Consider the following 20,960-nt stretch of genomic DNA (forward strand, 5'->3'; position numbering starts at 1 on the left):
TCAGTAATTTTTTTTCAGTATTAAACTGTTAAAGCTGCCTCATCTATATTGATCCTCCATTCTATACTGCCTTTCCACCCCCATTAAAGCAATCGAGTTTTACTGGCACAAAAATAGTTCAGCAGCACAGGGTCAATTCCAAAGTTACTAGCAAAAGCATTCAGGAGAAATGGATAAGCATTGTCTGAGTATTAGATATTCAATATTGCAATATTACACTTAAACATATTTCACACTTAATCCACCAAAGGAAGACATAAAACCACATTGCCAATTGTGTCTGCAGATATGTTAACTCACTGTTTTAAAAATATGTCATACATGTTCATCAAAAAACACATTCCTAGATAGTGAATTTTACTGATAAGCTCAAAGAAATATGGAATGTTTTCTGTGATGAGAGTCCCTAATACACAAAGCACTTGGTTTATTAAAATATTCTACATATGCAACATATTTATGCAATTTGCTATGATGTGCATATGGCATCTTAAATATGTTAATTCTGGAAGCAAATTATTTTTTTTTTTTTTCACAGAGGACCCTTTTGAACTAATTCACAATTCATCTGAAGGAACGAAAAGAAAGACTACAACTGAATAAACTTTATTTTGATATTTCGCTCAATATCTTTACAGATGACATCTTTGCAGATGACTTCACAGTTCAAGGATTCTTTTTGCCCAAGATAATTGAAGTTGCTTAGATATGTATTTCTCAAAATATCCTCTTACGTATACCCATGGTCTAATTTTTTTCAAGATCTGCTTTTGCTTTTAGAAGCAGCAAATATAGTTGGTAATAGATACTACCACTCTTCAACCTGATCTGCTACACTATTAAGCTTTATCCTGTATGTATACCTGACCACCAGACAGTGAAGTGCCCACATAAATAATAATTTAACTGTCAAATAAAGGTTCCATTTTTCTGCTACACTGCATTTAAACAGACCTCAGAGGTTACAAATCAATATTTTTTGTAGTTCTAATCATTAGTTGAAGCAAATAAATCTTCATATTAACATCACGCAAGGAGAGAGAAACTCCTGCAGATATCAATTTTCAGGAAAACCATAATTTAAGACTGCTGAATGATTTCCATTATTAATACAGCACAAGAAATAGTTTAGCTGGTTAATTTTGATACATAGATACTAGATATTACCCCTTTTACTGTATATTATTTTCCTTATTTTCTGCTATAGTTGAATATGGCTACAATAATACTAACTGCATAACCTTTAAAAAGGGAGAAAAGGAAAACAACCGCTGTATTTACAGAAGACTGTTTCAAAGGCCAATTATAAGAAAACTCAAAAAAAGAGCCATTAAACAGTTCTAATGCTCCAAATAGACTTGACACAGTGGCACTTTAAATCAAATCTTCTAACAAGATTTTTTTGAATATAAAATAAGCCGTGTCTTCAGAGTCGGTTTATACAAAGTGACAAGTTGAACGATTTTTGAAATGTTGCTAGTTAAGAGGAGAAAAAAAAAAGCCAACCAACCCCATTGTCACTATGGTAATTATTTCACAATGCCTGATGTTAAATGGGCAGTCCTGTGGCCTAAGAAGCAGCTGAATCCTGCATTGTCCTTGCATGATAAAAAGATTTGAGAGTCTGAAAAGCAGAGGAACGGAATCTCACAGCTTCTTAGACTTTGCACTGAAAGGGCCATTGTAACATCATCATAAATCCTGGGCTCCCCAGGCACTTGACAACTAAAGCAGTGGACAATAGAATTCTTGTGTTGAACAAAACACTCCTTGTCTGCCAAAGGGCTTATCTGCTTCATTTACAAATGTCTTTCATTGTACCAAAATAATTCCCTATTAGAAAAACTATTAGGAACAGAACTAAATAAATATTCACAGCTTTGTGGTCTGTTTGGCAAAATGAATGAACTAATACAATCAAGGAGCATGCAAAATATGAGATTTAAATCAAGGAAACCCTAAACAACCCCAGACCTCTCTTTATTTTCCTCTCTTCATTTTCCCTCTTCCTGATTGCATGGAATTACACTGAATATATATTTGTCTCTATAAAAAGGACCTGGGCTATATCACACATTAAAAGAGAAGAAAAAATTTTGAAATCTGCAAAGATCTTGGGTTGGAGCAAAATAGTGTCCAATGTTCTTTTAAAGTTAAGTATTTCCAGATGAGCAATTACAAAAATAAACTTGGGGACATATCTGAGAGTTCACCGAAACAGAGGCAAAATACTTAACAATCATAAAGAGATTAAAGCTGTGGGTTTATAACTACATATGTTTAGGTGCTGAGAGACACAAGGGGCTCAGATTTTGAAACAAAATTGTGGCCACATTACTACAACTTTTTTTTCAAGAAGCTCAATGAAAATTCTGGCAGCTAACATAAAAGTGAGTGAGAGAGAACAAAATATTCTAGAAATACATATTTGCAACTTTAAAAAGTGTTTCTAACATTCAGAATTCCATTGCAGTGGATTTTTACATAAACAGTTATTTGATTACAACTCACTAGAAAAGTGCTTATGGAACAACAATTTCTACCCTACACAATTATTAAGACAAAAACCTACCAATCTGAACTATTGCTCAAACAATCAACACTGACCATATCCAAAGCGATAAAGTAATCTGTATGGCTGAATCAAAACACAGAGCAGTTGAAACTTCTTGACTGAAATACTGATCATAAGTTATTATTCAAATCCAATATAGAAAAAATGCTTTTACACAGCTCAGGCAAATGACTGAATTTTTTTTTGTTTGTTTTACTGTGCCTAATAATTACTTGCCTAACAGACATACAAGTATTTCTAAGCTGCATATTAAACAGATATTCAAGTGGGAAAATAAAATATTCAGAATGTACACAATGAAAAAACATCAATAATGTTAAAAATACAAGAAAGATTCCAACAGCACGGAAAATAAAAATAACATAGATTTAAGCTCACAACCACCAGATGACAGAATAGAAGATTTAGGAATATGTGAGCTTTCCGCGGTTCTAACATGAGTTTGCAGTGCCACACACCACTTAACCTTCAAGCCATTTCTAAAAGCACACTGTAAAAGATTTCACCTATGAAAAATGTAGTTATAGGTACAAAAATCAGAGGAAAGAGGCCTGAATTCAGACCTCCCACATGCCAGCTGAGTACCTCTACTGTTTGGGCTCAGAGCTTCACCATTTTGCCTCTCACGTCTCATGCTCTCTCCTCAGTGACTAGTTATACCTATATCTTTAGAACAGTGAGATTCTGTTTTAACAAAGAATTTAAACCTAACTTCCCATATGCTATTTTTTGATTTTTGCTGTTGTAAGCTACGCATCACCAAAACTCTTCCCTCCCCACCCCCCGAAGATGCATCACCTGTATAAATATAGTTTGCATAAAGTTACTCTGATCACTGGTCAATTCACAATTCAGGAATATGTATTTTAATTTATTTTTTCATTTTTAAACAAAACATGTTTCCTGCCAGCTCTCCATTTCATTCCAGCTCCTACTACATGATACACAGCCACACTGCACTGTGATATAGCCAGCAGTCTCTGCTTCAGTCTCTTAGTGCAAAACCAGCATTTAGCCCTGCTAGTGAATATATATATATATATATATATATACACACACATGCATAGAAACACATGTGCCTTGACTAGGGAGGAAGTGTCCTTGGCTATGTATAAATTGTTCCTGCAAGCTATTATTTCAGCATCTAAATAAGATAATGCTCTGAATCACCTTCCAGGAGAATCTATCTTTTTTCCATTTACTACAGGCAGCTGAGTTCGGTAATGCGAATCCCTACGTGCAACAACCAACACAGCATCCTAGAATACTTTAGGTGGAAAGGGACCTCTGGAGGTCATCTGGTCCAACTCCAGCACTGAAAGCAGTGCTAATTTCAAAGTTACTTTAGATAATTAAAGCTGTCATTTCATCACTGTTAATAGCTGGTATTTGCAGCACAACCAAGTGCACTCCATGTGGACGTGAATGCTCCAAGGACTTACCATCATAGGCTGAAAGACAGACAAATAAAAAGTCATAGAGTAAAGAAAAGAGCAAGCACTGAGTCTGGAAGAATAAAAAGACAATTGTGTATAGTTTGCCTTATAAATATATATATGCATGCGATTTCAGGGCCTACAGGCAGGTGAGCACCAATGCCTTTGATGACTGACCATGTTTCAGGGTTGGGGGGATGTTGGTACAGCTCTGTGCGTGCTCCTAAGCACCCACAGCCCCCTGTGCTGAGCAGCAGTGATGGAGGAGCACATATTTCCTCTCTTACTGGCTTCCAACACCACAACACTTGAACTCTTCAGTTTGTTTCAATTACCTCCTGGTTTTGAGGTGAGAAATTGTTAATACTCGTATTTTACAGTATGGAGTTAAGTCCCAGAGAAGTTAAGTGTTCAACCCATGATTTGCATATTGAAAACATATTTTGTTAACCAAACAGTTGTGCCATCTCCTCTCTCCTCCAGAAGGAAAGGAGGACCTCACCATGCAGCAGGGACGCCTTGTGGTAACGCAGGACACATGAGGAAAGGACAAGGCCCGAGAGCTGCAGAGAAGGCTCCACACAAACAAGGCTCAGTTCAAAGCCAGTAAACAGACCATTTCTCTTTCTTATGAACTACACCAATTTTATATTCTATTCTCAAGCAAAATATTTTCCCCTGGTGTTCCCTTGCCTGCGCTGTTGAGCGCAGGCTGACGTTCAGCAGGGTGCGCTGCCCAAGCAGGGAGCCGGGAGCCGGCCGGCCTGCAGGCTGAGGGAAAAGCTGTCCTGAATCCTGTCAGAAGTGAAGGCCACGAACGATGGCTGAAATTAGCAAACTAAAAGGCAGAAGAGCTGCATGCTCTCATAAGAGACAAAAATACATATTATCGCTTTTCTGAATACTAACAGGCTGCAGACTAAAGCCCAAATCTTGTGTGCCCAAAGCCAAATTAAATAGCAGTAAAAGCAACATTTCACATGGGCACACAATGAACAAATTAACCCCCATCTAAAAGCTCTTTACAGACCCCATGCACACCCAAGCCCTCTGCTCACCTAACACAATACAACTTCATCAGTTCCCCTCCTGCTTTTGGGTCACAAGTGCCTGAAGGTAGGTGATAAGCCCTTAAGGATAAAGTCTGTATTAATTAGCTTCATGCTGCTCCAGTCCCGTCCTATCCAGGTACTAAGAATACAAGCGGATTGGGAGGCCTGAGGGCAGGTATGTTCTGTCATTTTAAATATCATAAACCAAGCCCTCTATTTCCATGTTTCCAACTTCTCTGAATTTCTTCTAAAAATTGAATTTGGAAGAAGAGAATCCACAGCAAGTAGATACATAGTTTCTATCCACATGTGCCTATACAGATATACACATAAATAAATCTTAATAAAAATATTTTTACACCCTCATGCATAAACAAATCTTCCTGTGTACCATACTGTATATGATTTGAATTTCTTGGATTTGGGAAAAAAAAAAAAGCATAAGACTCTTTATATTTGCTGTCTACTAGATTAAATTAAGGATATATTCTTAAACCACCACCATTAAAATGCTCATATATATTCCCTCTTGAATAAGCATATACATTAACAGCCTACAAAACCAGTTATTACCACTGCAAAAAACAAAACAAAACAAAACAAAAAAAAAGCATGTGGAATTGCTCTAAAACCTTCTAAGTCATTCTGGAACTTATCTTCCCCCAACAGTAGATGTCAGAGCCTACTGGAGTGGGATCTTGTCGTCATGGAAAAATTCTTATGGCAAATTTTCACTACAGATTTTTGGTTTGTTTGTTTCCTTCCATTGGCACATTCACTAGTGCTTTTCTTCCACTACACACAAATGGCCAGATCCTTCTGTAGTAATCAATAGCAAAGCTGTAGCATGGGCCATCTTCATCAGCAATTGGTGCTCACTTTATCATATCTTTCCCTGCTGCCAATTTCAGTAGACTGTTTTCTATTTCTTTCCTCTGGCTTTCTTCTGCTCTCTTTCATCAACCTCTTCTAGTGACCTGAAAAGAAAACCTAAAAATTGAGAGCCACTGAAGTATATGCCGAATGCCCCCATTAGTCAAGCTGTAGGGGACACTCAGCACAGAAAAAAAAAACATTTAACCTTTCAAAAAAATCTTTCACATAAATGTTCAACAAATGTTCCTGCTGGTTCCAGTTCCACTGGAGACACCTGAGAAAAAATAGTTCTGGGACATCAGAGATACCATAAAGGAGAGTATCAGAATTCGTCCAAGAGACTCAAGAGAGACACAGTTCTTTGGTCTTAGGGACATTTTTTTCCTACCTTCTCCCTTTTATTAATAAATAAAGAAAAGAGGAGTTGTTTAAAGTCACCACAGAGATCTGACATTTTTGAATATCTGTGTGCCTCATTCAACTCACTGAATATCTCTGTCATCACAGAATGATACATGATTCATTCTGGGAAGCCTATTGCAAACCCAGCAATAACTCTTCAAACATTTGCAAAGATTTTTAAAAAAGTTTAATTCAGTCTTATTTCTGGACTGAATACACCTCTTTCTCTATTCCCCCCCATCCTCTTCCCAAACTCCCGCTCATCATAGCTTGTCTAAATCTAGGGAGGATGGAGTGAGGGGAAAATGGATAGTAAACTTATTTTAGGTCAACCAAAAGGCATTCACTCTCTTTCTTTCCTACTCTTCTTTTCCTCATTTCCTTTTGTGCTTTCTCAAAGGACATTATACAGTTGGCTTCTCAATCAAGGACAAGGCAATGTCAAACACATTAATTTGTCCATGAAACATTCTTTAAGGGTTGACAAAAGAAAGCTTAAAAAAAACAAAAAAGACAAGCTAAACTTATTGATTCTGCAAACAAGCTTCTTTAAATGGTGCATTTCAATTTTCAGGACCGAACAATACTGAACAACCAATGTTTTGATACTATTCCCAACAGCATATAATTTTCAAAATGGTAAGTAAAGATACTGTGAGGTATCAATGGGTAAGCATAGGATTTGGAATACAAGCAAGCACTAGGAGTGTTCCATGATGCCTGGTGCACACTTTCTACTCACAACTAATGCAGCTTTACAGAATTGCAGCAATGTTTATGGCAAATATGATATGATTTTCCACCTCCTATTATTTCGGGATATTACACTTCAGAAATTATGATATACTAGTATTTTTCATGCAGTTATTTTGTCTATATTTGGTAGCATGCCTACAATCTATTCTCGAGAGTTGAAATATAAATGCAGATCTGTTTCAGTTGCATCATGTAATGAAGTGCTCGCAACACTGAAGTTCACAGCCAAAATTAACCAGAATATTTGACAATATTAATATTTAACATTTGTCTGCTCTTCATTATGCCTCCCAAATACCACAGAACTGTTAGTTTTCTGTTGTGTAATTATTACAATCTATGAGCAAGTGCATTATAAGGTTTCTTCAAAACAATGATTGTGAAATAGAAATATGCATAACTAAATAATAACAGAGCAAGTGCTCTCCATATTCAGGAGAAACTGCATGATTAGGAAAGAATTCCTACTGATGTCTATGGGAGTTTTGCCTGATGAATACAGTCATAGGTACTTCAAATAACAAGAAACGAACTCCAGAGTACTGTTCCACTAGCAATCGACTAGTAAACTCAGACAAACGAGAGAAGATACACTTAAGAAACAAAGAGGGTTGATAAAAAACAGACAAATGAACAACAACAAAAAAACACTAGTTGGCTAAAAGCTGAGACACTACATGTGCTGTTTGAAATAATGGGAGGTGCTGATCTCTTCTCCCTGGTAACCAATGATACAACACGAGGGAATGGCACAAAGCTGCAACAGGGGAGGTTCAAGCTAGGTATCAGGAAAAATGTCTTCACTGTGAGAGTGGCCAAATACTGCAACAGGCTTCCTAGAGAGATGGTTGATGTCCCATGGCTGTCAGCGTTCAGGAGGCATTTGGATAATGCCCTCAACAACATGTTTTAACATTTGGTTAGCCCTGGAGTGGTCAGGCAGTTGGACTTGATGATATTTATAGGTCTCTTCCAACTTAACCATTCTATTCTATTCCTCAGAAATGCACCTACTCTCTAAGTTTCAGTTGTTTTCTTTTGGGACCGCGCCAGGAATGCCCAACATTAACATAGCCAGTCAAAATGGAAGACTGCACATGGAAACAACCTAATGCCTAATAAAAGTCAAAGATAACTTTATAGTAACAAAAGACGTCTGTTAACTGTGCAGAAATGTGGCTTCTCAGCAAATGAATGGACAGGTCTCTTTGCCAAAAGATTAACTAAAAAAACGTAAGTGGAATAATTTTCATACAGCAGTAACATTTTTCCTTTTCAACTGAATTGGACAGGGACAGAAGAATATTCTGGAATATTCAGAAGAATATTCCAGGCCATAACTTAAGTCTCCTGGGTGGCCTTGGGCAGATTTGCTGGGAGTATCTACACAGTATATTGCTGGCAGATGTGAGTTCCTCTGCCCAAGTTCCAAGCTGAGTTGAATCTGAATAAATGTGGTCAGCACAGCACTGAGCCCAACCCACCAAGTCCTACTGTGAGGTGAGGCATATGAGCTTGTGATCAGACCTGCTAATTCAGATTTGGCACCATGATAAACGTTTGTGTAGCTCCAGTGGGCTGAGATTCCATCTGCCAACAATAGACTTTGTCAATGTGCCCTCTGCTCCTCAGCTCCATCGCTAAACTGGAGATAATAATTAACGTCTGAATCTGAAAACTATATAGTGAAGGTAAGTTAATTTACTCTCACATTGATCGTTAAGATGCTTTAAAAGCAGAATCATATACCTGCACAATTATTAGTTAAGGTAAACCTTTTTCCCCGTGCATGCTGCAGAACTGAGCCAAAATAAAGCTGTATACATACTTTATGTTCAATTTGGTGAGCTCTCAATTTGTAAAGTATTAATAAAGATACTCATGTCTTCGTATTACCTTCAGGTTAATGAGATGTATAAGTATTTGACAACTCAACATATCTAAACAAACCTGTTATTTTGTTTTCAGAGGTGTCAGCCTTAACGAGTTTTATTAAATATGTCACCTAATAGCTTTACCTAAGAGTGTGGACAACTTTGCTTCAACGAGTTGCTGATTCTCCAGTCAACATTCACAGCAATTCTAATTATAAAGTAGTCCTTTTTAACAGACAGCATTCTGCATGCTAAATTGTGGCTGAACACTTCAGAATACTCTTTTGAGAAGTTTCAAATGACAACAATAAACTTCCTTACTCCCTTTTTAAAAAGAAATCTAGTGATTTATTCTGACCATCTCAGACAAAATGTCCAGTGTTTTCACATTATTGTTTACTTATTACTATAACTGTAGCACACAGAGAAAAAGAGGGGATGAGGAGAAATAGAGAGGAGCAAACCACAGAAACTCCACTAAATGTTGGATTTTTCCTTTTATATTTGTGTTTTATTCATGTGCTCTTTTTATGCTTTTATTTTTCAGGGCACAAGAACCTCACTGGCCACATTTGAGAAAATAAACCTCAACAACCCCCTACATCAAGACAGTATAATTTTATAAGTGGTTACATAAATTATCTTCTAAAAACTTTGTGAAGAAATATCTTGTGGTATTGAGAAATACACAATGCTGCAACTCTAAAGGTCAAGATTTCATGGTTTAAAACACTACACATCCATAAATATGGTACAGTAGACCAAATACAAATGACCAAAAGTTGCAACTTTCAGAAACAAACTCTGTGCTGTGTTGAATTTATAAAATTTAGATGACAGCAGGGAAAACCACATACCTACACAGCACAAGGGCAAAACACCACAAAGCACCACATGCTGCTCTGCCCTTCTCTAGGCATACAATAATCAGCCATTTACCCAAGCCTGGTGCAAGCGTGGTCTTCTCAGCCTCTGGAAACACATAAACCTGGAAAGCTGTACTTTATGTTATACAGATGTTATTAAGTGCCTTAGGAACAGGAAACCAAATTGTATATTATCAGAAATATGAAACAGACAACTGGAAGTGAAGTGGTTGAGCTGTACATTTTCCCTACAGATTTCTTTGTGCCTGAGTTTCCAGTATTAAAGTTGCCTCATTCCAGCACAGAAATATCTTAATTAATTAAAAATAATAATTGCATGAAAGGTTACTTACAGAGAAGAAAATAGTTCCAAAGCTTCCAAGCAATTCAGGAGCATAACTTCAATTGAAAGTCTTAATTTCATATATCGTTAAATCACATTGATTTTGAAAAAAAAATAAAACTTGTGATGCTGGGCACTTGAATATTCAACAAACTTTCATGTTCAACAAACATTCAACAGCAAACTCAAATCTCAGAGTTAAATGTAATAAACCCGCATGTGCAATGAAACTTCAGTGCAACTGTTCAGTGCCTTTCATCAAATGTCATTTATTTGAATTTCCAAAATCAGAGCCAATATTTGGTTTGTGCTCTAGAGAGTATATTTTCCCTGAATCTATCCAGGTAGGGAAGAGATTGCTATGTGAGCTCTTGTACATACACACCAAACAGTCGCCTAAAGTTACTGGCCAAACTCAGGAGCAATCTCAAGGGCCGTATTCTGCATTGCCCCGTACCTGCATTTGCCAATCTGACACCTAGAAATGGACATGCCTGCTCTTCCATGGCCCTGCAGTGGCATACAGGACCCCAAGCTTCCTAAACCCAGCTCTGAGTAGAACAAAGGAACTTGTGAAATAGGAAGACAAGTACAGCTGTCTTGGAAAAAAAATATAAAAATAAAATAAAGAAAAAAAAGGAGCCTTAAGAATGACTCCAGCAAGCTCTGAAGAGCCAGCAGGCTCCCATGTTAGCCATATGCCTTCATATGTCTGTTCTGTGGGAGTGTTACAGTTCCTGCTGTTCCATTCTTCACTTTTTAAAGAAAATGTTACAAGGCCACAAGGACTCACAAACATTTGTTGACATTTCTTCTGGGTCAGCCTTAGGAGGCCTGCAAGATTTTAAACATATGGCAGTATTTAGTTGCATGAGGGAATGGGCTGTTTCAGAGAAAAGCAGTCTTTGGTTGCAAAACAGTTTAAGCCACCATAAAGTTGTTTTTTTTTTTTTTTTTTTTTTTTTTTTTTTGGCCCAAATCCAACCTTTTCTCATTATATTTTTACATTATATTTTTTAAAGCAGCAGCAGCTTTTCAGCTGAGCTGGTATAGTGAAATATTTCACATTTTCTGCTGTCCTCCACACAAGCAGTATCTTGATCTGGGGTTCCTGATCAGACAGACTTGATGTATGTTTAGACTTGGAAAGTGGAAAAAAAGTGTTTGACTGACCACTGAAATGAAGGCTATTTCCCAAACTAGTCAAGGGACAAGAACCATGACCATTTTAAACCACAAGATTATTTGAATTGGGTTCTTAGGATGGTTCAGCATCAGTACTTATGCATTTGCAAAGCGGAACAGATTAACAAGATAAAGCCTTGTGATTCAGATGACATTGTTCTAAGTCAATTGCTAGTAAGTGTACGATAGCTCACTTGCTGGCATTCTTTATATAACGCTGTTAAAAAACACATTGCACACAGGGTTCTCAGCTGAGCTTTGTCTCAAACCATAAATAAAGGGCAGCACAATGTTAAGGTAACCCAGTAGCAGACCGGGAGCACTCATGACACAGCCCTACTGACCAAGCTGCAAAACCAGGTATATAGCACAGCAACGCACCTCACAAGCAGAGGTGAAAGCCCTGGACAGACTGGTTTTCCTTCAGCACTTTCTTCCTCAACATCACAGCACACTACAAGGAGCTCCTGCCGCTCTTTTCATTTGCATGACATTAAATAGGCCACAATCATGCTTATCAATGGTATAGCACTGTATTTAAAGTGAGTAATTTCAGCAGTTGAAATGAAAGGTCTTGCATGGAAAACCAGGATGCAAGAGCCATTCTCTTTTCCAAACCATACAACAGGCACAGTTTTTAAAACGCAGACCTGAGCAAGAAATTATGCTTTTCCTAAAACATTCTGTTAACTGACATCTAACGTGACATGGTAACGCAGATGAACCAGAAGAGGTCAAACGTAAGCCCCTAGCCCTTGGAGCCCTTTGCAGGCGTTGGGAGCACCCTCAAGTGTCCCTGCAGCTCTTCTCTGGTTTTGAACAACACTTTGAAGCCTAAAAAAGAAGCCAGGTTTATTTTGGCAAAAACAAGTGCAAGAAATTCATTGAAGAATGACTGCAATAGATAAAGAAATGTTTTTGAAATTATAATGGAAAAGCGAAGTTATCTATTTTTAACAAGCGAATTGCACAAATAAATAAAACAAATCTGGATGAGGACGTTTAAAAGCTGTATCTAATATGCTTTCTATATTGGCTGTCTTGGTAGGTTACTAGCTGCCAGCAGGCATTGTTGGTTGCATTACCTATGTTGTTAGCCAGAAAAATGAAAGTTACTCATGTGTTATTTTAATACAATCACAGAATGGAAAAGCAGCAAACATTCTGAAATTTTCAATAACTCAGAAGACAAAACTTTTGTCATTACAAAACTGAGATCTACTGTTTCTGTAATCAAACCAAAAACATGCACAGACATTGTGCGGACATATAAATGGTTTAAATAAAATTTCAAGGTCAAGTTACTTTTATCTAACTTACATACTCTCAGCAAAACTATCATTCAAACTTCGTTGGGGTCATAATTTTTGGAAATGTCGACTTTGCAGTCTTTAAGAACCACAGCACATTGCATCTCAAAATTTTGCAATTAAATATATATATATATAATTGCTGGAATTAATGTGGTATTTTCTGAAAGCTACCAACTTACATTAATCTTTCATCCAAGATTACATTTTCTTCTAAACTGTTCAGTCATAAACTGCAAGAGGCAAACTGAGTTTTAGAATACAGCATTCAGCCATGATCACAGGCAGGCAAACAGAAATTACTATTAAAAACCAGTAACTTCAGAGGAAACAGTAAGTCGAACAAATACTGGTTGTTATCATCAGATAACAAATCTGATGACTTCAGAATAGGCAGGTCTTGCTGACTTGTGCTCAAGAGCAGAAGTTGGCCAAGATGGAAGGACCTGAATGTAAAGAAGACAAGTTGCCCAGTAAGAGGAAAGTAATGTGCGCAGTGGTAATCAGCTGCAAATACTTTACTCAAATGCCTATTTGATGCAGTTCATTAAAATTAACAGTTCAAAATAGTCTAACACAGTAGTGTCCAACCTGGTAGCTGAATTCAAAGCTTAAGAACATGTAAGCCAGATGGATCAAAAGATATATCAGCAGCACAGGAAAAATAACAATACAATGAATAAAAGGGACTGTATGAGTCACTGAAATGTCAGTAAGAAAATGACATCAGGGAGCTGAAGCTATCAGCTTGTAACAATAACTAAGAGGTTAAAAATAAGTTTTATGTATTCAAAGAGCGGCAGGAAGATTTAACTGCAAACTTTTCATTGCCTTCAGTGGCAGGGCTGTAAAGCAATTAAAGCAGGGAATTGGAACGAATTTTTTGTACAAGCACCTGGCATTAAAGTCACCTTCCTGCCAACATTATGATAGAAGGCAAAACACACAGGTCCATTTTTTAACTTTGTTTAAGACAAACAATGGATTCTTGAGTCTACAAATCAAAGCCTTTTTTCAAGGAAATAATATAATAACAATAATAATAATAAAAAGATGGGTTCAGTACTGGTTCTGTACAAAACATAAATAAACACAAAAAATAACAGTGTTTGGTATGAAACTGCAAGACTACTGAGTTGAGGAATCCTTTAGGAGTGACAAATTCTTGTAGGATCACAGTGGTATGCTAAGGGTTTTCTCACACGTTCAGGCTGAGAGCAGCATGCAGCACAATGCCCAGGTGGGCAGGCTGCTGAGGCTGCTGCGGGGAGCCAGGGAAGCTGGTCTGCACTAGCACAACTGCATGCCCCACGTTGTACTGCAGAACCAGTGCTATTTATCACGGGTTTCACTACTGCAAGTCTTTGTCTTACAAAGATCAGCAGTTGTGCCTTGGACTCCCTTGGATACAGTTCTAGCTATCAGCTATATTGAGGAGAATTTAATTCCAACAATCTGAAATCAGCAAAGAGTCTGTGTCTGTATTTAGCTACTTACCAGTAGCTGTTCATTCTTCTTTCATGTGATAAGAAATTGAAGACACTGATACACCCATGAGCAATTATAAAAGCTATGCAAATATTGCCAATGTATCTATAAATATTCATTTCATATTAAATCTTTTTGATCAGATTCATGCGCTTTCAGATTCTGTTTCTGCAAATATTTCCCTGAATTCAGATGATCAAGCATGTTTGCTGAAACAGCATATTTTAAGTAACTATTCACAGCAGACTTTCAACTTGTAATTGCTAATATTCATGTCAGAAACCTAATTCAAAGAACTACACTTATCCATTTAGGGAACTGAAGTTTATCATATTGCTTGTATATCCCATCAATACAGCTCAAAACGCATCAAATGGGTCACAGAATTTATCAGAATAAAATACAATCCTGATAAAAATACATGTTAGGGGCATTGTGCAAAAAGTATACTGAGATGAGGAAAGCTGGTGATATACATAAGTGTTTGTTGAATATTTTGCTGAAATTAACTCATTTTCAATGAATGCATTAGAATATGACTATCACAAGTGGAAGAGCAAGAAGACCCTCATTTAATGAATTATTTGCAACAAATTAAATATCCTCTTACAAAAAAAAAATACTTCAAAATCTCAACTATATATACACAAAAAGTTTCTGTATTAAATGATTTCATAATACCTCATTAAAAGATACAATTCTAGAATAAGCAGATGAAAATTAAGTTGATGTGGTTTAATATTATTCTCTTTAGGCCTGATGTAATCCAGCTGAAATGAATGGAAGCCAGTAAAATAAATGTTCTTGGCAGCTACTTGTTTGTGCCTTACCATATTATCCATTCTTTTGATGAAATCAATATTTATTAATGATTTTTTTTTTCACTTTTAAAACCCTGCAACTGTTTCTGAAAGTCACCAAAAGCATACTGCCTTCTGCACAAACATGAAGACAAAACAAACTTGAAGATCAATTTAAACTCATAACACATAGCCACATTTTCAGCTCCTGCAGTTCCGTATTATTCTTTGGTCAATATTTGTATTCCTACACCAGCTCAGCATGAGAGAGTGCTTCAACTACTTGTAGCAACTCCCATCCAGCAAAGCTACCTCTTTGGCAGGGTTTGCTCCAATTGCTTTGCTCTTTTAACACACTCCTCTCAGCTGAACGTGCTCCCATACACTATCATTGTTAACGAGACCATGCCCAATCCCAAATCCCAGAAACAGTTGTACTGTATTGGTTCACATTTTTCATTTCTATGAAGGTCTATGAAATATAAAATGGCCTGGCTAATTCCAGATTCTTGTAAAGCTTCTCTAGCTGTTAATTTTCATTTCAACTATTCATAATAAACATCCCAAGATTTTTTAAAGGAAGACTCTCAGTGGCACGATGTGTGCTTACTTCAGCTTCAACTTTTCCTACCACGGCTGATATATGTTGTGAGCCAGATACCATGGAGATATGTAGCTACTGAGAAGTGTCATAATTAAAAATGCAAAGCTCAAGCACATATGAGATTAAGTGTTACATCCATTTGCTTAATTTTAATTTATAATTAGAAATTATGAGGAAAGGACAATATATTATCATGATTCAATGGCAAATTAGGAGCATCTGTTAGGATAACTGTAATAACCACAGTTAGAATTTCCTATTATCTACATCCAGTTGAATGCCCAACACTTCTGGATATTGTCAAATCTAAAATAAACTGTAGCCCAATTTTCAGCAATAATTAGCTACAATTAGCAACCTGGTGGCTGCCTCAATCAAAAACATCACAAGTGAGGCTTAGTAATTCCCATCACTTGGGCTGAAATACAGATTTGATCAAGATAATTTTCCAGTTATATTAGATCTAATAAAATATATTGGTTCAAGCAACTCTTATTTTTATTATCCAACAGTATAAATGTCTTTGTTTTACTGAAAAAAAAAAAAAAAAAAAAAAAAAAAAAAACGATGGAAACTATTCCAAAGACATCTGCTCTCTTCCCAAAGCTCAGTCCCATGAAATTAGGGAAAAGTAGAGAAGCCAAGCACAAGTTCAACTCACCACTAGAATTTTTAAATGATCAAGCCATTCTGACATATTACTAGTACTGGCTCCGATCCTGACAAGATAGATGTTAGCCGATCAGGGATGCCCGTATTCTTATTTGGAACACTTTGTCTTCTGTTATGACTATTTATTACAACCCCAAATAAATTGGATATAGTTCAAGCCTAATTTCTTCCTGGTCTTGGGAAGGAAGACCTCCAATTCACTAAATAGATATTAACCTTTTCTACTGTCTTGCATAAAGTGCCAGCACGTGTTCAGTAATAGCTTCAGTTCAGACTATCCTCAGGTAATTTTTGGCTTGTGATAAAACACCTTGTAACCTTTGTGTTTAACAAGAGCTAAGGATTAACCAGGCTCAGTTGAAAGGAAGAAAGATTAGACTGACTGTATCTCTGAGAGGGACACAACCTTTTCTACATAGCCCAAACACCATTACTAGCATATCTTCAGTTCAGTTGCTGTGCCAATGTCATCCTCCTTTCATTCTAAGCTGAACTAGTTTTATGTGCTTAAAAAGTTACATATTCTTTTAATTTGTTAATTTTTTAAACCTTGAATATCTCTCCAGCATCTGAATTGTTCACTTTTTTCCTGTTTTGGCCTAACTTGCCTTCTTATCCTTAGATCCCGAACACCAATAACATGTTTTTCTTAGTTCATAGGTTTTTCTGCATGTAGGGCAGGTGACAAAAAAATAAAATTCAAATCATTCTATTAAACACAGAGGAGTAGCAAAAACATGGAACACATATAACTCAGCCAGAACTGTCACATGTACACTAAGAAGAAACCAGATCTACACCTTATTTTCATTAAATCTGACTTCTGGGGAAAGAAGAACAAAAGAATATGAACAGGAATTCATGCTAAAGGATAATACTAATGGAAGGAATTTGTTCTGTTCGTCAAGCACATTCCTTGACCCGCAGACAAAGGAAAGATTCAGCATCAGCTGATTCTCACCCTCTGTATTTCATTTTGATTTGTACAGTGCCAAATCCCTGTAATATAAACTCACAGATGCATTGCATATAAACCAATAATGGTGAGGAGGAAATAAACCCACAAAGGTTTCCATAGAGAGGAATACTCCTGATATTTGTATCTCACATCATTTGCATCTTTTCTCTACTTGAACATCTTCCTCACCATCTCATTTCTCCTTGGCAGCTCCCACACATCGTAAGACAACTGTAACTGGGGATGGCTCTGACCTAAAGAAACACCAGCCAGCTGATTTTGAAAGCACAAGAATTTGGCACTGATAGTTTCTCAGTTATCTGGAATAACGAAGTGCTTTTTGCACAGCAGCAAAATGCGAGAACACCATGTGTACTGCAGTAATACTAGCTTTCTTGGTGGGCAAGAAGCAACAGAGCTGTACCAATTTTACAGTTTTATCCTCATGTAACTGCTGTTGACGTATCCAAACTGATCTGTAACAAAAAGATTTGAGAGCTTTTTTCCTTCAGTTTCTGTCCTACCTCTGCCTAAACAACTATACCTGCAAATACAGACTACGAGAGAGAAGGAAAAGGAAAAACAAACAAACAAACAAACAAACAAACAAAAAACCACACCCCTGGTCTGGAGTAGATATTTTTACACCTAAAAGCTTATACACAGAAGCCTGAAAAACAGCTTAACCACAAGCACTGATAATTGAATCCTACTGCATATGAATAACATATATGTTCCACCAGCAACCTACTAGTGACATTTCCTAGTTAAGAAGTGCTTCATTTTGATAACAATGTCAGTGTGTATACACAGCAATAACTCCTTCCACACGTTCTGAACTCCAGGCCACTGTTGGCTGTATTCAGACTATGTTTCATCCACAGGTTTTGGGTCTCCTACACAAAGCTTTTATATAACATGTAAGAAAATTCTTCAGACATTTTAAATTACTTAGACAAGAAATTACTCCTGGTTTGACAGTAGGACCTGTAGCCCTGAAGACTCTTGTTTTTTAAAACCACGTGCAAACATAAGAGATGGGCAGAGCCATCTGGGGAGGTGTAAAGAGATGAATGACCTGGATAAATGCCATAAAACAAGTCATTAAAACAATCCACAACGGTAGAAGAACCCACATTTTTAATGAAATTCTTCTAGATTAGAAAATGTGACATTAACCCATGTACTGTATTAACCTTTTTGTGGGTTTTGACGGGATGTAAAATCCCTTTTCATTGATACCTTCTTGTGTTGGTGAGATTAGTGTTTCTTTAAAAAATATGACATTAAAAATAATCCTTTAAAAAACAGCAGGAACTTTAGAGATGTCTAAGTTAGTAATGTTGGACTTTCTCTGGCACCCTGAAAATGTGGGTTCAGTCTATGTCAACCAGAGACATATGGTTTCACTCACAATGGTGTAAGAAAAAAAACTGAGAATAGAAATATTTCAGCTGGCAAAGAGGAGTCATTTCTGCTATGTGAGTTTTATTCACGAACTGATAAAAGCACTCCTTTGCCAACACATGCTGTGCCTGAAATAAGGATTGTTATTGATATAGATGTCCTGGCATAACTATATTATCAAACACTTTCTACTGCAGAACAAGCCCAAAACCATACCTTCTTTGCTAGGATTTTTTTTTTCTTTAAATTTCTGAACTGCAAAAAAAATCCTTAATCTTAGAGTAAAAGGTTTGGAAATAGTTAAAGAGAAGAGTTAATTTCTTTAAAATGTAAGATCTTTTACTTTTGAAGCAAATTTATTTTTCTGCTATTATCCCAGTCTCAAACTAGACACAAATACTAAAGAAATAATTTCAGACCTCTTACCTGTAAAGGCCATTCTTATATTCTGCAGCTCCATCAGTCAAATCTAGCGGATTTTTCTTAATACTCAGCATGCTAAACAGAAACAGCTACTGCCAATGTTAAATGAAACTGAAAACTCTCCCACTACACACACGGTGCCACAGTCTCCAGAACAACCCCGATCTGAGGAAAGCCGTACAAGCACTGATAACGCATTCTGCAGCAGAAACCACATAACAGCCACATTGTAAAGCTAAGCACGATCTGTGATTGTCTTTGTAGAAGCACCATGGCCAGAAAGCCACTCCGAGAGCTCAGGGACAGACTGATAGGTGGGAAAAGACTTGCTGGGCCTCCTAGCCCACTGGCTGCTGCAGCATCACCTGCATCACATTAGGCACCATCGGCCTCTTCAGAGCTGAGCCCTCACCAAGTCCAGCTCTTGGAGCAGCGTCCCCCGTTAAAACATCCATCCCTGGAGCTCTGCAAGGCCACAGGGGGTACAGCCCTGAGCAACCCTGTCTGATCTTGCAGCTGACCCTACTTCAGTTCAAGCAGGAGGCTGGACTAATATGACTTCCTGACATCTCTTCCACCCTGAATGATGAACTGATCTGTGGTACTTATCCATAAAACACATCTGATGTATCTAACCACTATTACCTCTAGAGTATAAATTAAACTGTAACATTTAAACATTTGCATTTAAAATATAAATGTGTGCATACATACATTATGTCTGTATACAATTGTAAATCCCATTCCAACTCCAGGATTTAGACAATATTGCACTTCTCAAAAAATATCAAAAGAGAAAAATGTGTCTGTAAACATCCATACATTCTGTCCTAAACAGAAACAAAAGGCAGACAAAAAACAAATCTGGAAACCAGTTTCAATCGAGTCTAACTGACATGATGTGGGAGCTAGCAATTCGTCTCAAGTTCAATCTTCTATCTTATCAAAGTAAACATTTGACTTTGAAAACTCTTACATGACTCATTTGCTAAGAGTACTAAGAGATCGAATTAATTTTCCTCTGAATTAAAAAATCTAATTTTTTTTTTCAAGGAAAGTATTTTAAATCACAGCAAGTGTGTTGCTTTATGATTTTCTATTTTAGAATCTGAGAAACAATAACTTCCAAGTAGTGAATGCCCTTTCTTTTCTGCATAAAGAAGTTCAACTACTAGGTCTATGACTGAAACAGATATCTTGTAATATTATTCTAAAAGAAACTGGAGATAATAATAACAGTTCAAGAATAAGAAAAAATCTATTGGAATTCTATACCACAATATATGGAGAAAATATTTGTAAGAAATTATTAGACTGTATTGATTTAATGTTCTTTCTTTTGAAAGCCTTAACAGTTCCTTGGGAGACTATTACAGCCACAGCTATCTGAATTTTGTTTTGTTCTGTGGTATCCTCATCACATTCTTGAGGAACAGTTTGCCACAGAAATAAAATATTTACATTACCTCCATTTTAAATGTGAGGAAAAATAATCAGAATGGAATTAGTAGTATTGAACTTCTTAAACAATAAGCTGGAAAGCAGCAAGTAACATACAGGGAACACCTTGTGATCTAATAGACTTTAAACAGTTTTCACATTTCTTTTTCAATGGTAAAGGCAAGACTAAGAATTTCAAGAGGTCGATTAATCAAATGTACACCCCTTGGCTTTCTCAGGCTCTATGAGACTATAACAAATATGTAATATCTAATCTGAAAAAGCACAAGAGTCATTTTATATAGAAAAATAGAGCTCATCTTTAATGACCTAAGGACATCAAATAAATCTGAATCTGAGTGGACTTAAATTTTGCTCTCTACTTCCTTATTATCAGAATCTTTTAAGAACAGCTTTGGTATTCTCTGACTAGAAGATCCCTACTCCAACAGTTTTTCTTCCAAACTGACTTTAGAAGCAACAACTCACCCCA

General features: G+C 36.7%; 1 protein-coding gene and 1 long non-coding RNA gene across 5 annotated transcripts in view; one reads left to right on the forward strand and one right to left on the reverse strand.

Annotated features, from left to right (window-relative positions):
• Window positions 1-20,960, reverse strand: part of CDH11 (cadherin 11) — a 242,000-nt gene that overhangs the window by 41,241 nt on the left and 179,799 nt on the right. The window contains exon 1 of one of the 4 annotated variants that reach the window (XM_040570709.1): window positions 19,031-19,262. The exons of the other annotated variants lie outside the window; for them this stretch is intronic. The gene's annotated coding sequence lies outside the window, so the exon portion shown is untranslated. Of the gene's footprint in view, window positions 1-19,030; window positions 19,263-20,960 lie in introns of those variants that run through there. 4 annotated transcript variants of the gene reach the window in all.
• On the forward strand, window positions 3,729-10,223 carry LOC121076440. The gene is made up of 3 exons (XR_005823505.1): window positions 3,729-4,360; window positions 4,495-4,617; window positions 9,519-10,223. It is a non-coding gene; the product is annotated as an uncharacterized LOC121076440 (long non-coding RNA).

The sequence above is a fragment of the Cygnus olor genome, chromosome 12 (genome assembly GCF_009769625.2).
Source record: "Cygnus olor isolate bCygOlo1 chromosome 12, bCygOlo1.pri.v2, whole genome shotgun sequence".
NCBI classification, from domain to species: Eukaryota; Metazoa; Chordata; class Aves; order Anseriformes; family Anatidae; genus Cygnus; species Cygnus olor.